The sequence below is a fragment of the Garra rufa genome, chromosome 1 (assembly GCF_049309525.1).
Source record: "Garra rufa chromosome 1, GarRuf1.0, whole genome shotgun sequence".
In the NCBI taxonomy this organism is placed as follows: Eukaryota; Metazoa; Chordata; class Actinopteri; order Cypriniformes; family Cyprinidae; genus Garra; species Garra rufa.
In genome coordinates this window covers 107,130,989-107,156,634 of record NC_133361.1, presented here as the reverse complement: position 1 = coordinate 107,156,634, position 25,646 = coordinate 107,130,989, and the positions used below count along the sequence as shown (strand labels likewise).

The 25,646-nt window shown below is 38.9% G+C and overlaps 1 long non-coding RNA gene across 1 annotated transcript; it reads left to right on the top strand.

Annotated features, from left to right (window-relative positions):
* On the top strand, window positions 1-2,676 carry LOC141326310 (uncharacterized). Its single transcript, XR_012353874.1, has 4 exons — window positions 1-189; window positions 1,089-1,198; window positions 1,287-1,358; window positions 2,340-2,676. It is a non-coding gene; the product is annotated as an uncharacterized lncRNA (long non-coding RNA).
* Window positions 2,677-25,646: the final 22,970 nt, after the last annotated feature.

Below are 25,646 nucleotides of genomic sequence, written 5' to 3'. Positions count from 1 at the left end.
TGTTTTAAATCCAAGCCATGTGAATTAATTAAATTCAGTTAGAAAATATTAAGTAAACTTTCTGCGCATGCGCACAAATGCACATTCTCCCTGGCGCCAAAAGGAGTTTCCAGTCACGACTCAGTCAGGTTCACGGTGGGAACTTTTCATTCCGGACCCGGAGTTTTCATCATTCGGTCGATTTACACGGTGAGTAATATTTATGTGAGTAATAATGTAGTGTAGCACTGTTTATTACAGTAAATAGTTTGTTCGCTGTATAAATAATATCAGCAAAATGAGTCTTTGGGAGAAATTCCACAGCGACCAACGGACGGTCACATATAACTTACACAAATAACACAAATAATACTTTTTATGTGACAGAATGTACTTTTAAGATATTTTTGTATGAAAATGTAGTTGTATAAGCCTAAAATACGCCGTTTATTTGAAAGGATAGCGTCTATTTAAATGCTTAAGCGCTTTCGGAGATGCTCAGGCCGGTAACGTTATTGGTGTTCCCGCCTAAGTTATGTTAACGTTACCACAGCCAGTCCTTCGGGAATCTGCCGGCTTCTAATGTGGTTAAAAATGACATATAACGTTAAATCCTTTTGGACGGGTCATATTTAATGTCCTTAACTTGTTTGTTCAAGAGCAGTTTGTTTTGGCTGAAGGTAAGGTAGTGCTTGCGTGATACCGAAAAAAAATATTAACTTCTGTGGCAACTATTGCATTTAAAGCAATGATGGGCAGATCGTATCCTTAACTGCGTGTTTGTAACTTACTGTAGAATTGTTTCCACAGACTCAAACTTTATCTGTGGTGTTACGTTAGATGTGTTTCGTTCATACTGGACATAACTATGCCTTGTAATAGAAAGTTCCGGGAAATCAAAAATATGGACGAAGGCATGAAGTTATGAGGGGAATTTCCAGTTAGTTCCTATCAGTAAATCTCACAATATAACATTGGATTTCTGAATGTTTTTAGTGTTCACAATTGTAATCATGTGAACATGCCCCTTTTTGCTAGCTTTAATGGTGCAGCATGTAAACTGTTTTAAACTAGCAATAATAATTATTGTGTTTTTACTTTCTTTTGAGGGACTCTCTGCATGTTCCTGTGACTAGGACACATACCATTTCCTTGATGCCAAAGGAAGTTTCCAGGTTCGCCACTTTCCTGAAGTTGTATTATTCCAGCAATATGCACAGTAAGTATTTTTAGTATTAAAGCATTTTACAATAAACAGTTGACTTTAATGAAATATATAATATAATGTAATATGTTATGTTCCACAGATCACTGCTGTTTTCCAGAAAGGAGGTCTTACTGGGAGGAAAATGGTCAAATATTTCGGCATTTTACAGGAGGTATGTATTCATTCATCAAGTGTCTTTTCCTTTCCCATATGTATTATTATTTAACACAGTGATGTCAAATACAGTGTCCAGACAAAAATGTCTCTGCTTGAATTTAAATTCTACTTAAATTTCAAATACTAAAAGGGTTATAGTTGCCCAAAAAATGAAAATTCTGTCGTTAATTACTCACCCTCATGTCTTTCCAAACCCAGAAGACCTTAGTTTATCTTCAGAACCAAAAAAAATATATTTTTTTTTTAATGAAATCTGAGAGGTTTCTGGACTTGCATAGGCAACAATATAACTGGCCCAAAAACGTACTAAGGACATAAGAGTAACCATTTATGTGACATCAGTGGTTCAACCGTATCTTTACAGAGCTAAAGAATAATTTTAATGTGCAAAGAAAACAAAAATAACTTTATTCAACAATTCTTCTTCCTGCCTCCATTGTCAAGACTACAATGACATATGCGTGTGTTTTTCTTTGCTTATAAACATGGTTCAGCCCATGCATGTTCATGTCAGCAACACCAAACACTTGTGTCATGGTACTCTCATGAATGGCAGACGGTGGCGCGGAGGAGTCTGTATTTTTGTTTTCTTTGCGCACAAGTATTCTCGTAGCTTCATGAAATTACTGTTGAACCACTGATGTCACATGGACTATTTTACCAATATCTTTAATGTGTTTCTTGGCCTAAGAACATTTCAGTTGAGTTGCGTTGCTGTCTATGCAGGGTTAGAAAGCTCACAGATCTCATTGAAAATATCTGAATTTCTGTTCCATTTGCAGATTAGGAACAACATGTGGGAGATATACAAATAGATTTGTCAGTTTTCTTTCTCATCTGCTTCCTTTCACTTTAACTTTAAAAAAAAAAACAGCTGTTTATGATGACATACTGATTTGTTTTTGTGCATATTGGCTGGTAAATATCAGTTGATACCCAACCCTACTAATAACAGTTTCTTTTTATTTAAATATAGGACAGTCAAAGAGATGACTCCTTGAAAGACCCACAACACATCACCATGGGCATACCTGTAAAATCCATTACAAACTGCAGTTTGTTGCATGACATATGAACAGTTTTAGCACTATTGTTTTATTCACTATTGAAAAAATACAATATACTGTTTAATCACTATATACTGTTGCCTGTTTCCACATATTTTTTATTAATTTTGCAATTCCAAGTCCGCACTCAACAATGTGGCCTCTTTCACCTGTGAATTTTTGTTCATTTTTATTTTGTGAATGTGCAACGTTAAGTAAGCACTTGTCTTCCAAACACTTGTTGTATATACAAAGAAACTGTTACTGAATTTACATTTGATGACATTAAAAATAAATTCAAAACATTAAACTTGTTGTGTGTATTTGCAAAGCCATTTAAGAACCTCTCCTTAAGAAAAGGATTTTTTTAAGGTAAGTGATTAAAACAATTTTGAAATTAAGTCAACAAAATGTGATTATTTAAATGTAGCTAAAATAAATTGATTGCAACCACTTACCTTAAAAATTTTGAGTAAATTCAATGAATATTTTTTTCTTCAGAAACAATTAAATAAATTAAGAGGAAGTAGCATATTTAAATTGGGCTGAAATTACTCATTTTTTTAATACTAAGTTAACTAAATAAAATTGTTTAAATCCAAATAAATGTGTTTGTTTAAATTTAGATCAAATCAATTGATTGCAACCACTTACCTTAAAAAAATTGAGTAAATTCAATGAATCATTTTTTTCAGTGTAGCCTATTATTATTATTTCATTTTGTTTGAGAAACGGAAAAACGAAAAGCTTGATTCTTCATATTTTTGTTCGTGGGTAAAACACATGAGCTTATTGCTTGAATATTAATTTAACATGCCTGGGCGGCCTTGATACTTATGATTATATACAAATTATACATTATTTATTATATATTATTACATTTTATTTTTAGCTGAATCAAGCCACGAATCCGGTTTTTCATCTGGATTATAGCCTACTGTGGAAATATGCTGCGCTGGCTGTAAGCACAATGGTAGGTAACAGATAATGAACTCACACGGGAAAGACTGTACACTACCTCTTGTTGGATTTATACGAATTAAGTAAACACAATTTTGTTTTCGATTCTTTTATTGAAGTAGACCTTTCAAGCTGCATAGAGAGACATAAATTGCGAGAGCGCACCCTGTATTTTTACAAAGGCAATTTGTAACGTTTTGTTGTTATTGTGGAAGTACATAAAATAAAGCAGACATTTATATTTCATTCCTCTGTAATCACAAAGTAAGGGATCGCGCTGGTACCGCCGACCCGAAAAGTGCAGTGAGCTTTATATGAGACTTGCAAAGAAACGTTATTGTGACTAATTTGCAGGGCTGGGTTCTCCGAAACCACCTTAACGCTACGTCGTTCTTAAGTTGTACCTTAAGAAGTACCTTATCGTTAATATGTGTTTTCCGAAACCTTCTTAGTTAAGTATACCTTCTTTAAGTCATACGTTCGTAAGGTTGGTCTGGAGCGCTCTTAGCTATACCTTACCGCTGCTGGCAGTTCATACCGCTAGTGGGCACCACGCAAAAAGCTTTTTTACATCGCAGTTTAATTACAAATAGAAAATTTTATATGAACATTTAATATAAAATCTGATTTAGTATTAAAATTGCATTTTTTACTTTAAAATTTTACACATAAAATACTTAAGTTGTTATAGCCTACTACACCCAGTGTCAAGTCACCTTTATTTATATAGCGCTTTTAACAATACAGATTGTGTCAAAGCAACTGCACAGTATTTAAACAGCACAATAGTGTGTAAGTAACGCATTATTGTAAACAATCAATTTTTTCAGTAAAAGGCAGTTCATCAATGAATTCAGTGATATCATCATCCAGTTCAGTTCAAATAGTATACGGTATCGCTGGAAAGTGTCCCCAACTAAGCAAGCCAGAGGCGACAGTGGCAAGGAACCAAAACTCCACAGGTGACAGAAATGGAGAAAAAACCTTGGGAGAAACCAGGCTCAGTCGGGGGACCAGTTCTCCTCTGGCCAGTGTATGGAAGTGTTTTCATTAATAAAGTTTCCATGGTTGTTAGCTTTTTTTAATTACTATCTCGAGGCACATCAGCGGGCGAACCATTTGACAGAAAAGGCTATGAGTCTATATAAAGAAAGATGAGTTTACACAAACTTTATAGCTATGGCAGCGAGACCGTGAGTACTTGTTTTAAATCAAAGACGGCGCCGTGCGTGGAGAGTAATAGTGTGTAATGCATACGCCAAAGTCCAATTTTGCGTGCATATGATACGCCAATCCTTCCCATTAACTTCAATGGAGAGAGGATGCATACAAATACCACGCATCATCTTTTATATCATCTATATAAAAGATGATGCGTGGTATTTATACGCATCCTCTCTCCATTGAAGTTAATTGGAAGGATTGGCGTATCATATGCACGCAAAATTGGACTTTGGCTTATGCATTACACGCTATTGCAAAGTCGTGTTATTCGTACGCAAAATGATGAGAATAAGTTGAAACACATACACATGTATTTCTGCATGTACATATTTCATTGAGCCCCGATAAATGCAGTTTGTACTATTTCTAAAACGCTTCTTTATTAAAAAAAAACATTGTTTTCTCAATACTTTACCTATACCGCTGTGAAAGAAAGAGCGCACAATCGATCACCGAGGCATCGATATCAACCTATTCAGCACCTCCACCGTGGACAGCACCTGCTAAGGTCGCACTTAAGAAGGTTTACCTTAAGCAATATCCTAAGGTATAGTTTGGAGAACACACGTAGGAAAGGTATAGCTGTAGTTAAGGTGTACCTTTTGAGTCTTCGTAGCACGCTAAGAGACAACGTTATCGGAGAACGCAGCCCAGAGCGGTACATCAGACGAACATTTATTCTGCATGATGGGACAGACCGTAAAGACAAGCTGAGTCGAAAAGTGGCTTTTCCGGGCCGCTCACGCACAAATATTAAAGCATAAGCTCTCTTTTCATGAAAAAAAATCTGGCTTTATTTATTTTCATTTTTTAAACAGAACGAAATCATCATAATCATAACACGATCAAACCGTGTGTCATTTTTCTTTTATTTATTTCTGATACTATTTACATTTTCTGTAAAATCAAACTTTCATCCAAATAATATTCCAAGCTCAGAGTCAGAAATAACAGTTTTGATCTGATCATCTTAAATCCTCTGGGTCTGAGGGCAGATTAGTATGGAGATTAATCCTAATAAACATGCTGCTACAATTGAAACAATTACATTAAAATTATTAAAACAGTGTATTTCTATAGGCTATATAGCTAGTGTATTCTAACTCCAGCAGCGTGCATCCTCCTTTAGGTCAGAACTGTGGCGAAGGCAGCGCGGACAAACGTTTAGCTCCCTCACATAATGTCTATAACATTTACATTTACATTTATTCATTTAGCAGACGCTTTTATCCAAAGCGACTTACAATTGGGAATACAACAAATAATTCATCCTAAGGAGGCAGATCGACATAGGAAGTGCTCAAAAGTACCATATGTCAGGCGTTGTTAGATGAGTACGGGCTAGAAAGGGAAGATCAGGAAAGAGAGGAGAATTTTTTTTTTTTTTTTCAGATAGTCAGATAGTGTCGAAAAAGATGGGTTTTCAGCAGTCGCTTGAAGACAGTAATGGAGTCAGCGTTTCGGATGGGGGTGGGAAGATCATTCCACCAGGCAGGGACATTGAAGGAGAATGTTTTGGAAAGTGATTTCGTGCCTCTCTGTGGTGGTACAATAAGGCGTCTTTCGCTAGAGGATCTCAGACTTCTGGAGGGAGTGTAGATGCGTAGTAGTGAATGGAGGTAGGCCGGTGATGAGCCGGTGGCTGTCCTATAGGCCAGCATCAGTGTCTTGAATTTGATGCGTGCTGTAACCGGTAGCCAGTGCAGGGATATGAAGAGAGGTGTGACATGGGCCTTCTTGGGCTCATTGAAGACGAGCCGTGCTGCTGCATTCTGAATCATTTGTAGAGGCCTGATTGTACATGCTGGAAGACCAGCTAAAAGAGCATTGCAATAGTCCAGCCTGGAAATGACCAGGGCCTGGACAAGGAGTTGTGCAGCATGCTCTGTTAGGAAGGGCCTGATCTTTCTGATGTTGTGCAACGCAAACCTGCAGGATCGAGCCGTTTTAGCTATATGTTCTTTAAAAGTCAATTGGTCATCAAAGATTACACCAAGATTTCTGGCTGAAGTCGATGGGGTAATTGTTGATGAACCTAACTGGATGGAGAAGTCATGTTGTAAAGTTGGAGTGGCGGGAAAGACAAGGAGCTCAGTTTTAGCTAGATTGAGCTGAAGATGGTGTTCCTTCATCCATGCAGAGATATCCGCCAGGCAACCAGAGATCCTTGCAGCTACTGATGGATCATCTGGTTTGAAAGAAAGATAGAGCTGTGTGTCATCAGCATAGCAATGGTAGGAGAAGCCATGTGCCTGTATGATGGGGCCCAGAGATGTAGTGTATATGGAGAAGAGGAGGGGTCCAAGAACTAATCCCTGAGGAACCCCAGTGACCAGTTGATGAGTTTTGGAAACCTCCCCTCCCCAGGCCACTCTGAAAGACCTGCCAGAGAGATAGGATTTGAACCAGCGAAGTGAAGTCCTTGTGATGCCCAACGATGAGAGGGTAGACAGGAGGATCTGGTGATTTACCGTGTCAAATGCTGCAGAAAGGTCCAGTAAGATGAGTACTGATGATTTGGAATCAGCTTTTGCAATCCGCAGGGCTTCAGTGACAGACAGTAGTGCCGTCTCAGTTGAATGGCCACTCTTGAACCCTGACTGGTTAGCATCCAATAGGTTGTTCTGTGAGAGAAATAAAGATAGCTGGTTGAAAACAGCTCGTTCCAATGTTTTTGCTATGAACGGAAGGAGAGAGACAGGTCTATAGTTGTCTATGAGTGAAGTGTTAAGTGTAGGTTTTTTGAGCAGTGGGGTTACCCGGGCCTGCTTAAATGTAGTGGGGAAAGTGCCTGTGAGAAGAGATGTGTTGATGATGTGTGTGATCGCCGGTAGGATTGTTGGAGAGATTGCTTGGAGAAGGTGTGAGGGGATGGGGTCTAAAGGACATGTCGTCGGATGGCTGGAGAGGAGAAGTTTGGTTACTTCTGCCGCAGAAAGGGGATGGAAGGAGAAGAGGGGAGTTTCAGCCGTGGGTGTGGTCAGTTTTAGTTCCTGTATGTGTGGAGCTGAGAACTTATTACTGATAGATGTAGTTTTGTCTGTAAATAGAAGATGTAGTTTTGTCTGTTATAGAAGTGGTGGGAGGTGGTGGAGGGGGACAGAGCAGTGAATTAAAAGTTTTGAAAAGGTTGCGTGTGTCCGGAGCATTGTTGATCTTGTTGTGGAAGTATGAAGATTTGGCAGTATGGACATGGGTAGAGAAAGATGACAGCAGAGACTGATACATACTCAAGTCAGATGGATCCTTAGATTTGTGCCATTTTCTCTCAGCTGCCCTAAGTTTGGACCGATGCTCACAAAGAACATCGGATAGCCAAGGGTTGGAAGGAGCAGCCCGTGCTGGCCTGGAGGAGAGAGGGCATATTTCATCTAGGCAAGAAGTAAGAGTGGAACATAACGTGTCGGTTGCTGCATTAGTATCCAGAGATGTGAAGTGGGTAGGAGAGGGAAGAGAGGAGGATATTGATGAAGAAAGATGGGAGGGTGAGAGAGAGCGTAGGTTTCGTCTAAAAGTAACGGGTAGGGGGGGTGGGGGTGCACAAGTAGCAAGATGTAGGTTTAGTGTAATGAAGAAATGGTCAGAGATGTGAAGGGGTTTGACCACAATGTCGTCTGAAGTACAGTTTCGTGTGTAGATGAGATCAAGTTGGTTGCCGGATTTATGAGTGTATGCAGTGGTAGTGCGTTTTAGGTCAAATGAAGCAAGAAGTGAATGGAAGTCTGCAGCATAGGGTTTGTCCAGATGTATGTTAAAATCTCCAAAGACCAGAAGTGGGCTGCCATCTTCTGGAAAAGAGGATAGCAGCCCATCCAGCTCTTCTAAGAAGATGCCAAGTTGACTAGGAGGGCGGTAAATGACCACAACATGGAGTTTGATAGGAGATGTTATAGTGATTGTGTGAGATTCAAATGAGTTATAATTGCATAGAGGAGAATGGGTTGAGTATTTCCAGTTGTTGGAAATCAGAAGTCCCGTACCCCCACCCCTTCCAGTCTGACGAGGGGTGTGAGAGAAGGAGAATTTATTAGATAGAGCAGCTGGGGTTACAGAGTCATCTGGACGTATCCAGGTCTCAGTCAAACCTAGGATGCTCAGGCCAGATTGCAAGGAAAATGCCGAAATGAAGTCGGCTTTGTTGATGGCTGATCGACAGTTCCAAAGTCCAACCGTGAAAGAGAAAGGTTCAGTGGAAGAGGTGTGTATTGGACGCAGGTTAGAGAGATTGCGTCGGCGTGTGCGTGTGATGTTAGTGCGGTGTGTAGAGAGCACCGGAATGAGTTGGAAACACATGATAGAGAAGGACAGAAAGAAGAGTGAGAAAAGGAAAGGAGTACTTAAGTGCGTTGTCGGTGTCGTTGCTCGGCTAAGTCGCGCAGGAAAAGTCGCAGTCTTTACTCTTGTCGGTCTTCACGCGAGGAGGCTGAACGCTTCCGCTGACGCTTCAGCGTCAGCTGGTATGACACCGTTAAATACACAACCAAACAAAGCTTTACTGAAACAGCTAGGGACGCCTCCTGGGCTCAGTACAGCCGCAAATGTATTGCACGCACGCAAAATGTCTCTAATCGAAACTTAAATGCAACAAACTTCGCACTTCTAATTGCTCTGGAAGGGCGCGATATGAATAACCAAAGTTTCCCTTGGCCGTCCGCTCAGTTTTGAATTTTAATAAGCACAATCAAAACTACTATTAAACGCAGAAACCACTAGCAAGGCAAATAACAGACCAACGAGTGCTTAATTAACAGCAGCTTAATGTAAATATAAACGAATACCCTAGTTAAATAAATATAAGAGTGCTTTTAACCACAGCGCAATGTAAACCGAAACGAATAAATGAACGAATCCAACGACTATAACAGGAACATCAGATCGTATGACATGATATGTCGTTATAACGGGAAAAAGATGTCGTTTTAACGAGAAAATTATGTCGTTTTTACGAGAAAAGATCTCGTTATTACGAGAAAAGATGACGTTTTAACGAGATAATTATGTCGTTTTTACGAGAAAAGATGTCGTTTTTACGAGAAAAGATGTCGTTTTTACGAGAAAAGATCTCGTTATAACGACATAGCTGAGTGGGAAAAAAAAATAAGTGTGTGGCAGCAATGCGTCACCGTAGTTACTTGATTCACTTCAACAAATTGTAAATGAGAGAGAGAGAGAGAGAGAGAGAGAGAGAGAGAGAGAGAGAGAGAACAAGAACAGAGTTATAGTAATCAAATAATTCCGGTGAGAGACCGCGAAAGAAAAGTTACTTAGAACGATGTCTGAGTTTTGAGCTCTGCCGTGCCGTGACTGTGAGCGAGTGAGACGAGCAAGCGAGTGAAGCAAGTAGCCACTCCCTCCCTACGCATCTACCAATCAGTAGCTAGTTTGAAAGCGAGCAGAGAGTGCTCTGACCATTTTACTTTAAATTTTTATGAAATTCGGAATTTTGCATGCCTTCACGTTTGGGGGGGGGGGGTGGGGGGTTTGGGGGCAGTCACAGCATTTAGGGGGGCATTGCCCCACCTTGCCCATGCCTATGTCCGGCCCGGTAAGCAATACTATGCAAAAGCGGCAGTCCTTCCGGTGCACTCGGTATCCGAATTCACTCACTCGTTTTCATTCACTCCTTCAAGTGAACTGTATGAGTGGACTAATGTAGGCAATAGTGAAGGGTATAGGGGGCGATTTCCGATACAGCCTTAATGTATAATGAGCAGTTATAAACTTATATTTTGGCATTTTTTAATTTGTTGATATTTTGATGAAAGTAACTCAAAAGTAATTTAAAAGTAGTGTAACGCATTACAATTTAGAGACAGTAATATTGTAATGTAACTAATTACTTTTAAAAGACAGTAACTAGTAATATATAATGTATTACAATTTTGGAAGTAACTTGCACAACACTGCCTATATAGATATCATCGCTCTGCGCCCTCAGACATTATGTGTGCACCCTCAAACTTTGTCCTGTGTATGTGCAAATAAGTGCTTATTGTAAGTGCTTATTGTAATTTTATTTAGTGAAGAACAGCCCTCATAAGAAAAAATGCCTGTTGGTTACTGAATTTAGTAAAACATTATTTATAATGGGCCGGATGTGCCCGGCGGGCCACCTATTGAGGAACCCTGGTGTAGTACATCAGCGTTGCGCATTCACCTGTGAGTCTCATGAAAAGTAAGATTACTTACTGGAGCAAATGAAGCAAAGTTTCCTGACTTTAGCAAAGGAAAACCAGTCTTGTCTTGGCTTATAAAATCCTCTGACATTTTTCTTTACAAATCCTCATTTTGTACTTCTAATTTGTGACTGTTGTTTGTTTTGGTCTCTCCACTGCACCTCTGTGTTCATCACTTCTCATCGACGCATGCACAACACTGACGCTGAGTTGAAGGAAATTGCTTTGTCTGTACGCAGACAAATACAGAACTATTACAACATCACTGCAGAAAACTCTGACAATATACAGAGGTAAAAGATTTAGATGTCTCATTGTGAAAGCATGCTGTCGGAGTCCTATATACAATGATAACTGTACTATCATTGTTAATGTTGTTTTGCTCTTTTTCTCTCTCAATCTTAGGACCATCTATGAATCCACTGTCAGAATGCTGAATGACATCCTAAATTCATGCCAACAAATAAACAGTTAAACGAGCAGCTAATAGTTTAGAGCTTATGCATTTTCCCACAAAATCCTTTATCCCTTTTGTTTTCTCAGCTTTATGCTCTCTTGTTTTTGTTTTTCACTCTGTATACAATAACATTTACTATATGAACAAAACTTTATCTTGGTTCAATGCAATCACAGTTAATTTTAGTACAGTTTAAAATGCAAGCGTTTCCAGTGTATATAACGGTAGGTTATAATCTTATCAATCTTCTAGTTTTTTCAGGGGCAGCCATGGCCTAATGGTGAGCGAGTTGGGCTTGTGACCCAAAGATTGCCAGTTCGATTCCCACACTGGCAGGAATTGAAGGTGGGGATTGTGAATGAACAGCGCTCTTTCCACCTTCAATACCATCACTGAAGTGTCCTTGAGCAAGGTACTGAACCCCCAGTTCCCCCCCGGACGCTGGAGCAATGGCTGACCAAATGTCCCCACAAGGATAGTAATACCAGTAAATTTTTACCTTGTGGGGACATTTCTTAGGTCCCCATGAGAAAACAGGCTTATAAATCATGCACAATGAGTTTTTTTGAGTAAGTAAATGTGTGCACAATCTCCTGTGAGGGCTAGGTTTAGGTGTAGGGTAGGTGTAGGGCGATAGAAAATATGGTTTGTACAGTATGAAAACTATTACGCCTATGGAATGTCCCCATAAAACATATAAACCCAACATGTGTGTGTGTGTGTGTGTGTGTGTGTGTGTGTGTGTGTGTGTGTGTGTGTGAGTGTGTGTGTGCGCGCTCACTTCTCACTGCTGTGTGTGTGTGTTTTTTTAAGACACTTCAGTGAATATGCTATGCCTTTGAAGAAATATGTCCCTCCTTTTTACCTTTTCTGCTTCGTACTTGGATCCAAATACTGGGGTGTGAGGTGTTTTTTTTTTTTTTTTTACTTTTCCCTCATAAACCATAAACATGCACAGACCAGTTAATTGCTACATGCACTCTGAGATATTAATATATGATTCAATATTTTCTGATCTGAGGTCTTTACAGTGTCACATTCTACAATCAAGGTGAGAAATAGAGAAAAAGCACATGACATTCAGACATTTATATTAAAATATAATTTATTTATTTATGATTCCTGTGGATTTTTAACACCATTACTACTGTTCCATGATCCTTGAGAAATGTTCTGATTTGCTGCTCAAAAAACGATTAGTGTAATTATTTTGTTGAAAATGTCTGAGTAGAATTTTTCAGGTTTCTTTGATGAATAGAAAGTTCAGAGGAACAGCATTTATTTGAAATAGAAATCTTTTGTAACATTATACATTTCTTTATCATTACATTAGATCAATTTAAGGCATCCTTGCTAAATTAAAGTATTATTTTCTGTCATTTTTTTTTTACTGACTCCAAGCTTTAGAACGGTATAGTATATAATATTACAAAAGCTTAAATGCTGATCTTTGGATCTTTCTATTCATCAAATAATCCTGAAAAAAATATACTTAACAGTTTTTTTTTTCTTGAACAGCAAATCAGCATATTAGAAAGATTTCTGAATGACATGTTACATTAAAGCCTGGAGTAATGATGCTGAAAATGTAGCTTTGATCACCGGAATAAATCACATTGTATATTATATTCAAATAGAAAGCAGTTATTTTAAATTGTAAAAACATTTCAAAATTTTACTGCTTTTGCTGTATTTTGGATCAAATAAATGCAGGCTTGGAGAGCAGAAGAGACTTCTACAAAGAACATTACAAATATTACTGTTCAAAAACATTGACTTGTAGTGTTTATTTCGCTTCTTCCTTTTAAATTTGCTTTTATTCACATGACCCTAGTAATACTTTTCAATCAATGCCCAATTAAAAAGTGAAGTGTGCCCATAAGTCTTCACTATCAGTCAATAGTGTAAACTTAACTTTCTCTGCTTTTAATGATATGAATGGCGATTGTTTGACATGCAAAATTATAGCATACATTTGTCTTGTTTGTTCAACACACACGTGGCATGTGATTTATTGTATTGCGCTGTTTGTCAGGTACATCAGGTACAAGCGTTTCGGTAGGGAGCAAAACCTTTGAGCAAAACAACGGCGCTGGAGAGCAGCGTAGATCACCCTTTCTCAACCGATTTTGTCTGATAACAGAACAAAAGAAAAGAAGCGTGGTCCATCGCCGCAAACTAAATACAATCGACCGCACAGAAGTCTCAAAATCTCGAGAAAGCGCAAGTAGCTAGTGACGTAAGCAGCTTAGGCGGGGCGCTGACCGTGGTGCTGAACGCGCATCTCGCTTCTCTTAGAGTTGAGTACAGGACACGGGGTACCAGAGCATCACTCATCTCACTATCCTCCATCTCATTCGCCTCTGACCCACTTCCGCCCTAATCACATCACCCCTGAAACGTGAGAACCGCTATGTCGAATTAACGAGAGCTGTTTGGGCTCGATGGGCAGGATGGCTTCTGTGCGCGCGCTGCTCCTCCTCGCCTTGCTGTCTGTCCACGCGCTCGCCTTTGCCTTCGCGGACAGGAAATTCGGTAAGTTAGTTCAACATGACGCCCCAGTGAGTGTGTGATGTCTGTCGTTCTTACCGTTCGAAATAAGCCAACTTGTGTGTATATGTGTTTTCATGTAGTGTAATAATAAGGTTAATCAAAACAGTGCTTGGCTTGAAGATCATGATGTGTGTGTGTGTGTGTGTGTGTGTGCGCGTGTGTTTTTTTATATGCAAATTAGCCGTTCGTTCATAAATGTATCTAACAGGTTGGTTAATAGCATGGTCACATAAAATCCGTCGCCATTAATTTTTGAGTTTTTACTGGCCATTAGTGATTTGGTTCTGGGTCGCATGTACCTGTCCTGAATCAACATTCTTGTTGCTTCTGAAGCCAGTTTCCCCATCAACCATTCAGATTTTAGGGATAATAGCTTAGGTCTGATGTTAAGGGCTTGAACACTAACAACATGTCTTTTACTTATTGCACTCTCAAAACAAATGGGTTTGTTGTAGTACTTAAAGGGTACATAATACTATTCAAAGGCACCAATATGCACCTATTAAAGGGTGTATATTACTTTTTTAGTTTTCTGTCCAAGTGAGGAGCTGAAGGTACAGTTTTGCACATTTCTGACAGTGTTTTTAGTGGTAGTTAAAGGGATAGTTCACAGAAAAGTGAAAATTCTGTCATTACTTACCCTCACATCACTCCAAACCCATAAGACCTCTGTTCATCTTTGGAACAAAATAAGATATTTTTAATGACACCCAAGACCTTCTTGACCCTCCATAGACAGCACTTGACTGTGGTGGGACTTTTGCTCTCTATGCAAGGTCATTTGCTCTCTATGCAAGCTCTTGGATTTCATCCAAAATATCTTAATTTGTGTTCCAAAGATGAACAATGGTTTTATGGATTTAGAACAACATGAGGCTGAGTAATTATTGACAAAATTTTCCTCTTTTTGGGTGAACTTATTCCTTTATTGGTGCTGAAACTATGATGTGTTTGTTGTTCCAGAACCATTAAAATCTGCTGATCCAGTGACATGTTATGGTCCTCAATAGGAAAAATGGTTCAAATCTGTGTTTTAGGATTGTTACCTCAGAGCCTTGTTTTCTTTGAGCATGTAGAGCATATAGGGTCACCAGACAAATGGGAGATAGTCCTAGTGCTCCTCACTGACAGTGGATTACATAATCGCGTTACGGTTTGTTAAAACATCTTGGCAGGCTTCATCTTTCAAAGGCACAGCCCGAGAGCGAGAGCCAGGCTCAGCTGGGAAGGACCCGGCTCGAGCTGTAAACAGATACAGCTTTACACGCTTTATGAACCGGTGCATTCACACATGGATAGTGAGGGAGCTTTGATCATTGAAGACATGAATGACTGCAAACTTTATTAAAGTCTGGAGCCTTCAAAGACTTGGACTGGTTTGCCTGTGACATTTCCAACACATGCTATGTGCATCAAAATCTTGTTCTAGGTCAGAGCCGTGGTGTAGTAGGTAGTGCATGTGCTCTTGGGGATGCAGGTTTGGTTTTATGGACTTATTCGCTTGAATATGTGGATGTGTTTTGAGACATTTTTAAATATTCTGTCAGGACTGATTTGTGTTACATTCACTGCTGTTGTTCATTGTTTGCAAGTTAAAATCCAAAGCACACTAGGCTTGTGATGCTGGTTCTGAAGTTTTTTCTAGAATGCACATTGCTAGATGATTTGCAAACACTCAGGATTTTGCTCAGGATCTGTGTTGTTAAGTAAGCTGTGGTTGGAAAACTATGCGTCATGGGATGGGTGTTTAGAAGCAGACACTCTCTGCGGCTGGCATATGAGGTTGGCAAAGCCTGGGATGAGCGAGTTCTCTAAAGCCCTGATGAATTGAGCAGTTACGCATCTCCAAACAGTCTGTTGGAGGCTCATATATCACTGCATTCAGACTGATTCTGGGTCTTCAACTTTCTCCATCTTTCTTGTCTTTTTTTTTTTTTGGTTGTTCTATATGAAAACATCGGGTAACAGAACTGTTCTTCGGAAAAATCTTTCAGGTTCCACAAATTATTTGGTTTTTGAGCATTTTTGTGTATTTGAACTGTGTTCAACAATGACTGTATGATTTTGAGATCCATTTTGTCACACTGAGGACAACTGAGGGACTCATATGCAACTATTACAAAAGGTTCAAACACTCACTGATACTTCAGAAGGAAGCACGATGCATCAAGAGCCAGCGGTGTAAACTTTTGAACAGAATGAAGAAGTGTACATTCTTATTTATCCTAAATATTTATTTTGTTTCATTTAGTACTGCCCTTCAGAAGCTACAGAAGATACTGTACCTTGACTGTGGTAGTTGTGTTGCTGTCTATGCAGGGTCAGAAAGCTCTCGGATTTTGTCAAAAATATCTTAGATTGTGTTCCGAAGATGAACGAAGGTCGTGGATTTGGAACGACATGAGGGTGAGTAAATAATGACAGAATTTTTAACTCATAAAGTTGTAGTATGGTGCTGTGGAGATCTTAAATGATGTAAAGATATGAGACTTTCAATGCATTAAAACTATGGGAACTATGATTCTTTAAAATGTAAGTTGATATAGCATGGTGTATGTTGTGTTTGTTTAAATCATACTCTTAAATGTCATAATGTACTGTTATAATCATGTCAAGTGGCATTGACACAATGTGAAGTGCTGGATTTTTTTGGACAGGATTTAGAGATTCCAGAGACAGAAAGCATAGTGAGTCAGACTTGTCCTGTGAGAGATGCAAATGATCATACTCAGAGGTTCTGAATTTTTTTTATTTTTAAGGTTTTCTTATAGTCTTAGTAATGGCTGAATGCACAATTATTGGTTGTCTTTGTATACTCACAGAAGCCCATTGTTATTTTTAATAAGTCCCTCTGTGTATTATGTTTACGTCATCTAGTTAACATGATATAGGAGAGGGTAATTTCCCTGCATCCTCTTCAGCAGCTCTGTGAACTTCCTGTGAGGAGCTGGGGAGCGTGGGAGATATTGCTCATCTCAAATGTACAGGAAGCAGCAGAGATTCAAACTGAGCTATTTTAACAGAACAGATTATTTATGGCTCACTTTTCTGATGCTTCCTGTACATTTGAGGTGAACAATATCTCCCACGCCTGACACACCTAGCTCAAGAGCTGACAGTTTCAAATACAAATAACAGACAGTTCTTCTCTAGTCTCATGTAAAGGAATATTCCGGTAAAAGTTATGCTTAATTTTGCACTTGAGGCACATTGTTGTATACAAAAATGTTACAATAATACGCCCGGGCCTCATAGTCAGCTTGATGCTATGTATAGGCTACTGTAGGTCAGAATAACTAAATTTTAACATAAAAAGATAAATGAACAAAGTTTAAGACAGACATGACAACCAGTCATTTATCTCAGTCAGTTTATATTAAATAATGCATTATCTACCTCTGTCTTCATATCTCGTCCTAGCCATTCACTGAGGTCTGTTTAAGAGAAAGATTATTTCTGTGAGCCCTGTGTGGTTCAGCTTCTCGGTGCGTTTAATAAAGCTGCTGTCAGGCAGGTAAGAAGAAAAAAGATGATATGATCAAAACGTGGACAGCCTGGCTGAATTTCACAGCCTGGGTCTTATCACGCTTATCTAATGGAGAGGCCTATGGCCTTGGACATAAAAAAGTATTTTAATTGAAGTCTAAATGATAATTAGCCGAGATTAGCAAATAAACAATACCAGTCAAATCTCCATTTGAGATAATCATAACAATAAATAATATACAGTAAATGGTAGACTGAAGATAATTTTCAACATTCATTCTGAGTAACGAGCTTAACCAGCATGATGCTCATTTTCCAGTTAACTGCACTTTTGCAAATAATTTAGAATCAAATGGTCACAAATCAAACTATTCACTGAATAGAAAAACAGGTGTAAGTTTTCCAGTAAGTATTACTGCTTTATAGTTGATACTTGCTGTATCACAGTAGTCAAGCCCGAAATTGATTCATACCCCTGGCAAATTCTGACTTAAAGTTACTTTTATTCAATCAGCTAGAAATGACACAGGCTTCTCCCAAAAGATAATAAGATGATGTACAAGAGGCATCATTGTGGAAAAAAGATTAATCATCTTTTATTTAGATTTGAACAAAAAGTGGCATGTCCAAAATTATTCATACCCTTTGCAAACTGTCACAGTCTATGGGAAAATCCAAAGTTCTAAATACCATTCCAAATAGTCCAAGCTGTTCTAAAGCATCCTAATTACCCTGATTCATTGGGAACAGCTGTTTTAATCAACTCAACAGGTGAAAGCCCGCTTGGCCTTTGCAAATGCTCATCTGGACAAAGAAGAAGACTTCTGGTCTTCTGTTTTATGGTCAGATGAAACAATAAATTGAATTGTTTGTCCACAATGATGTAGCCTTTATTTTAGGGGTGTTTTTCAGCTGGTGGACCAGGGAACCTAATCACAGTAAACGGTACCATGAAAAAGAAGCAATACATCAAAATTCTCAATAACAACATCAGGCAGTCTGCAGAGAAACTTGGCCTTGGGCACCAGTGGACATTTCAGCATGACAACGACCCAAAACACACAGAGTCCAGAGCCCAGCCAGAGTCCTGACTTAAATCCAATTGAGAATCGATGGAGGTAGCTAAAGATCAGGGTGATGGCAAGGAGACCCTCCAACCTGAAAGAGTTGGAGCTCATCGTTAAAGATGAATGGGCAAAAATACCAGTGGAGACATGCAAAAAGCTGGTCAGCAATTATAGGAAGCATTTGATTCCTGTAATAACCAATAAAGGCTTTTCTATTGATTATTGAGAAGGGTATGAATAATTTTGTACATGCTACTTTTTGTTCAAATGTAAATAAAAGATGAGTAATAATTTTTTCCACAATGATGCCTCTTGCCTCTTGGTCCTTCTGCTGACCAGCTTTTTAAAGATGCTGATTTAATTTTCCTGCAGGAGTTGGCACCTGTCCACACTGCCAAAAGCACCAAAAGTTGGTTAAATGACCATGGTGTTTCTGTGCTTGACTGGCCAGCAAACTCACCACACCTGAACCCAATAGAGGTATTGTCAAGAGAAAAATGAGAAACAAGAGACCAAAAAATGTATATGAGCTAAAGGCCACTGTCAAAGAAACCTGGGATCCATACCACCTCAGCAGTGCCACAGACTGATCACCTCCATGCCACACCGAATTGAGGCAGTAATTAAAGCAAAAGGAGCCCCTACCAAGTATTGAGTACATATATAGTAAATGAACATACTTTCTAGAAGGCCAACAATTCACTATTTTTTTTTTAAATAAAAAATAAAATAAAAAATTTACTGGTCTTATGAAGTATTCTAATTTGGTAAGATGAATTGGTGGGTTTTTGTTAAATGTGAGCCACAAGTTTCACAATTTGAGTTGAATTACTGAAATAAATTAACTTTTCCGCGACATTCTAATTAATTGAAATGAACATGTATGTATGTATGTATGTATGTATGTATTAGGGGTGGGCATAGATAAAATTTTTTAATCTAGATTAATCTAGATTAAATCTTGGAATTAATGTAGATTAATCTAGATTAAAATGGCTAATTTGAATCCTGCTGAAGGCATTTTCAGAATATGTGTGCTACCCAAATAATGACTAAAAGTAAGTCTTCGAGAACGGGTTTCTCAAGCCAGCTGGCGCATTAGATCAGGCGCTCATCTCCTGTTTCCAAAATGCATCACAAACTGCTTGACAATTGCATTTACAACATAATTACCTATACAAACTTGTGTAACCAAGTACTTCTGCGCAAAAGGCTGCACGACGTGCGCGTTGCCGTTAAATACACAGACGCGCACGGGCATGGATTTCTGCGTGCAGTGTCTTCCATTAAACTGCGTTGCTTTTAGAAGCGTCAATTCAGTTGTAGTTTAATGTCTTTATTTCGGGATTATCAAAGTAAATTATAACTCAAACTTGAGATTTTACTGGGGCACAGCAGATTTTCACTGGGGCACGTGCCCCAGTAAAAAGGGTCTAGCAACGCACCTGCCCTGAAGCGGCTTCATAACTGCATCCATGTTTGTACGTCTCATTTGATGTGGTCATTTCACAGAAGTTGAAGACTCGTTCTTGCCCCCTACAGTGCAATTCGACTAGGTATACGTCATCCGCGCTAAAATATAAAGGTGAAAGTCATCATATCTTGCGTAGTTTAGATCCAGCTCCCAACCCAACTTTGAGAATAGATTAACGGCGATATTTTTTTTATCGCCCGATAAGAGTCGCACGTTAACGCAGCACGTTAACACCGATAACGGCCCTCCACTAGTATATATATATATATATATATATATATATATATATATATGAGATCCATCTTTTCACACTGAGGACAACTGAGGGACTCATTTGCAACTATTACATAAGGTTTAAATGCTCACTGATGCTCCAGAAGGAAAAAAATATGCATTAAGAGCTGAGGGTGAAAACTTTTGAAAAGAATGAAGATGTGTACATTTTTCTTATATCTATATATTTTTTTTTAATTTCGAACTGACCTTCAGAAGCTACAGAAGATACTTTACATGTTTCTCAGAAGGCAAAATAGGTTAAATTTACCCTAATCTTCAAATTAAAAAAGATTTTAACCCCTGGCTTTAATGCATTGTTTTTCCTTAAGTATTAGTGAGCATTTAAACCTATGAGTCCCTCAGTTGTCCTCAGTGTGAAAAGATGGATCTCAAAATTATACAGACACTGTTGGAAATGGTTCAAAACACAAAATGCTGAAAAACCAAAGAATTTGTGGAAATGTAGATGATATTTTGAAAAAAAAAAATTGTTTTCAAACAATGAAAGTCAGTGAGGCAGTGAGATTCTGTGTCATTTTAAACCCCACTGGCTTTCATTATTTGAACAAAACCAGTTCCAATAAAAAGAAACTCATACAAGTTGAAAATAGTGCAAGTAAATGAGCAATACCATTAGGTATGTCTATTTCTGTTGGCTGTTTCTCAATGAAACTGTCATGAGAGCCTCATAAAGCGCGGAGTGTCACTGCTAATCGTCTCAGTATGAAATCTGATTGTTTCAGAAGCACTGCCTGAGTGGAATGTGTCTGTCATCCCTGTCCTGCTTTTGCTAGATGAGCTTTTGTATCAGCGTGTGGTCTTGTCATCTGTCTTTGTTGGAGTGTGAGATGGAGAGAAAGTCCTCGTTTCTGCTTATGTGTGCAGACACTAGCTGTTATCTGTGAGTGTATCCCAGCATCCTTTTAGCACCCCGCAGTGTCTGGCATTCTGGCAAGCACAGGTAACGCAGACTGCAATTATAACACATTAAGTCATATGTGTGTGTGTGTGTGTGTGTGTGTGTGTGTGTTTGCTTCTCTCATATATCATCTGTGGCATAATTATCCATTTAACTGATGTGTAAATAATCAGTGACTTTTTAAATCTTGGAAAATTACTCAAATCTCATCCATCATGTGATGGTGTCACCTTACTCCCATCTGCTGTTCCTTCAAATATGTGCTCTCTGCAAACCAGACTCCATAGTCTTTACATTATAACATCTTAGTCGGGGTAGTGGAGCTGGTGGACTGATGGGCGACGGTGGAGATGAGGGCGTTGAGAGCCGTGGTGGAGCCGCAGGGTCGGAGGGCCGAGGTGGAGATCTGGGCTCTGAGGCTGGAGGCGGAGCTGAGGGATCCTCCAGCCATGACACCAATGGAAACTGGCAGCCCTGCGGCGAGCCCACTGCACTGATGGTGGGCTGAGGGTGAGCAGAGGGGCTGACGGGGGACAGCGGTGGCCAGACAGACGGAGACATGAGCAGAAGAGGGGGGGTGGGTGGGAATTTCAGACTGACAGGTTGGACATGACAGGTAGGCATTTCAGTACTGAAATCTATTAAATCACCAGAGTTATCTTGTACTGTAGTGCTTCAGAAAAAATATCAATTAAGTCCTCAGAAGTGTCCAAAACTTCAGAAAAAAAAAAAATCTATTAAGTCCCCAGAGTTGTTACCCAGCTCACCCCCAGCAGTGTTGCAGTGGGCAGGGCTCTCCATTGCCCTCACTTGCTCCACGTTGCTATCCACCGTCGCGGATGTAGATGCCGGCTCACGCACCTGATACGACGTGCAGGACTCTGGCTCTGTCGCTTGCGTCTCAGGTTCCTCCGCGGTGCGCTCTGGCTCACACTCCGCATGTCGGGGTGATGTTTGGCTGGGCTCTGGGTCATGAGTGGGGCTGACGTCCTCCTCGACGATACTGACAGTCCAAGATGATCCACAGGACGCCAGCACCCACTCGATGTAGTTGGCCATGCTCTCTCGAGGACCCTTCCCAGACAGCTGCGCTTTGGTGGAGGTGTTCAGTCCCGTGCGGTAAAACGTGCACAAGCAGCTGTCCGGGTAATGCGTGAATGGAATGAGTCGCATAAAGTCTCTGGTGTGGTCCTCGAGAGAGTGGTTCCCCTGCTCCAGGAGCAGGATGAGGACGGCAGGGTTATCCTTGACAAACAAACAAATAAACACTGGGAAAAAAAACGAAAAAAAAAAAATGCAGGGGAAAACGCCGTGAAAACTGTTTTTGGTCGGTCTTTAACTGTTACAGTTGAGTGCTGGATCGACAAGACGAGACACGAGTTGACAAACAAACAAAGTCTTTATATAAAATCCAAGGAGACTGATCACGTGACGTTGTTGTGCTGCGTGGTCATGAAAACATATCGTTTGCACACCTCTTGTCATCCAAGATGTTCATGTCTTTCTTTCTTCAGTCGTGAAGAAATGATGTTTTTTGAGGACAACATTTCAGGATTTCTTTCCATATAATGGACTTCTATGGTGCCCCCGAGTTTGAACTTCCAAAATGCAGTTTAAATGCAGCTTTAAAGGCCTCTAAATGATCCCAGCCGAGGAAGAAGAGTCTTATCTAGCGAAACAATCGGGTATTTTCTAAAAACATTTACAATTTATTTACTTTTTAATCTCTACACAGAGTACATACAGAGCTAGACAAGACGAGAATTTGAGGTTAAAAAGTATATAAATTGTAATTTTTTTTTTAGAAAATAACCGATCATTTTGCTAGATAAGACCCTTCTTCCTCGACTGTGATCGTTTAGAGCCATTTTAAGTTGCAGTTTGGAGGTTTAAATTCGGGGGCTCCACAGAAGTCCATTATATGGAGAGAAATCCTGAAATGTTTTCCTCAAAAAACATAATTTCCTAATGACTGAAGAAAGAAAGACATGAACAATCTTGGATGACAAGGGGGTGAGTACATTATCTGTAAATTTTTGTTCTGAAAGTGAACCTCTCCTTTAAGGCTAACATATACATACTAAAAGCCCAAAAAATCTTGATATCATGGGGACTTTAAATACTCTCTCAAATATTCTGGGTTAAAAATAACCAAATTTGTGTTATTTGGCAATCCAGCGCTGGGTAAATATTGGACAGAACACATGCTGGGTTATTTTGACCCAGCTGGTTGGGTTTTTATGTTTTGTTTAAGTCAACTATTGTATAAAAATGATTATATTGCTGGCTTAAAATGGTCTGGAAATTAAAAATCACAAAAAGAATTATAGAGGCAACAGCAATAATCAAAAGATGAACATTTATTATTAAGCAAGGACACCCATATGGACAAAAAACAAATAAAATTTGATTTTATTTGGATGAATGCAGCATAGTTTACAATATTACATACAGCACAGACCAAAAGTTTGGACACACCTAGGACACACCTTTGAACCAAAGTTTTGTTTATTTTCATGACTATGAAAATTGTAGATTCACACTGAAGGCATCAAAACTATGAATTAACACATGTGGAATTATATACATAACAAAAAAGTGTGAAACAACTGAAAATATGTCACATTCTAGGTTCTTCAAAGTAGCCACCTTTTGCTTTGATTACTGCTTTGCACACATTCTCTTGATGAGCTTCAAGAGGTAGTCACCTGAAATGGTTTTCACTTCACAGGTGTGCCCTGTCGGGTTTAATAAGTGGGATTTCTTGCCTTATAAATGGGATTGGGACCATCAGTTGTGCTGTGCAGAAGTATATATAGTATATATAGAATTAAATATTTTATAGAATTAAATATAATTCCACATGTGTTAATTCATAGTTTTGATGCCTTCAGTGTGAATCTACAATTTTCATAGTCATGAAAATAAAGAAAACTCTTTGAATGAGAAGGTGTGTCCAAACTTTTGGTCTGTACTGTACGTTTAAACTCTTTTAACAAGCATTTTAGAAATAAAGATGGAATTTTAAAAGTGCATTCAACGTTTCTCTATAATCACTTTTCACCAAAATAGATGGGCTGCTTTTCACCGGGGGAACTATAAACCTCTATAAATGCCATGAATGACTCCATAACCTGCCCATAAACAAACACTACTGAGATTAGATAACATATTTTAACATCAAATTAAATTTAATTCAGTATTATAATGAATGAAATCAATTTATGTTATGCAAGGCAAAAGCATTTTCATCATGCGAAACGATCGCTGCTGATGCAGCTGACTGACATCTCATCCTTGTATGTTGGGTAAAATAATATAATGAACAGCTCAGTAAAAACTTTATAAATTAAATAAAATGTATACAAATCTTTATTTCGCTCAAGAAGTACACCAAATCGGCCACTCTCTCCTGAATGGGACGCAAAAAGCCCATATTCTGACTGTAACTCAGCAGCATCCCAGCAGTTGGGTAGAAAAAATAACCCAATATTTAATAACCCATTAAAAATGACCGAGCAGCTTAGTTACAGAAAAACTACCAAGCACCTGGGTAAAAAATATTACAAATAACCCAATAAAATGACCCAACAAGCTGAACCCTGCATTTGAGTTAAAAAAAAACAGCATTTTTAGAGTGCAGAAAAACTACTAAAAACAACCCAATAAAATGACCCAGCAGGCTGAACCCAGCCATAGATTGTACCTTTGTTTAGCAACATACCGTCTGTTCATCTGATGAAACATCTTTCCCTCACATCCTTGTTTTCATTCGTTGTAAATTTAGTATGGCATCTAACCTGCCTAAGGTTTATTAATCTGAATGTTGGGTACTCCCTCACTGTCTATGGTGGTTGAAAATGAGTTCACTAGGCAGTCACACAACCTCTTATCAAGATAAGTAGCCTAGAGCAGATTTTCACATTTGAAAGGACATTAAGAAAAGGCCAAATCATAATTGATGACAACGGCCAGTCAAGGAACCGTGTTCACAGTCACTAAACACATCCATATGTTCAGTTTAATAATGAAGAAACTCCCTGTGGACAAAAGGTGAATAGATTGTGATGTATTTTCAGTCTCCATGTATTCCTAGAGTTCAATCGCGCTTGCTTCAACAAAACTGTGTGCGGCCATCTGAATAAGTATTATGTAAATTCTTGAATTATTTTCTTAATGACCTAGATGTGGATGTATTTTTCACAATCCTTTCTTAGCAGATCTTGTATTCCCCATTGACCTACATACAACTGCAAGCAAAGCAGTAGGCCTAGTTGTAAGTTCATACATTAGATTATGAGATTTTCTGTATTCACTCCAGAAGTTTCCTAAGCTTTCAAATAGTGCCATATAGTTTCTTTTGCAGTTCAACTCAACATATATTTGTAGAAGAAAAGTAAGCACAAAACTTCAGAATCCAACAGTGTCTCATGCATCACAGCCCAATGCCCAGGTAGACAAGAATTTCTCAAACTTAAGCCTGGCAGAGCATTTTATTTCAATTCTTATTAAGCCAACTCCAAACTTTGGTATTTTTCATGAATGTTGAAAAATCATTATGTACATGCTGTCAATAGCAATATTTTGTTGGAAGCTGAGAGATTCTTTCTACACAATGGCTGAGTAGCTGGATATTTGCACATTT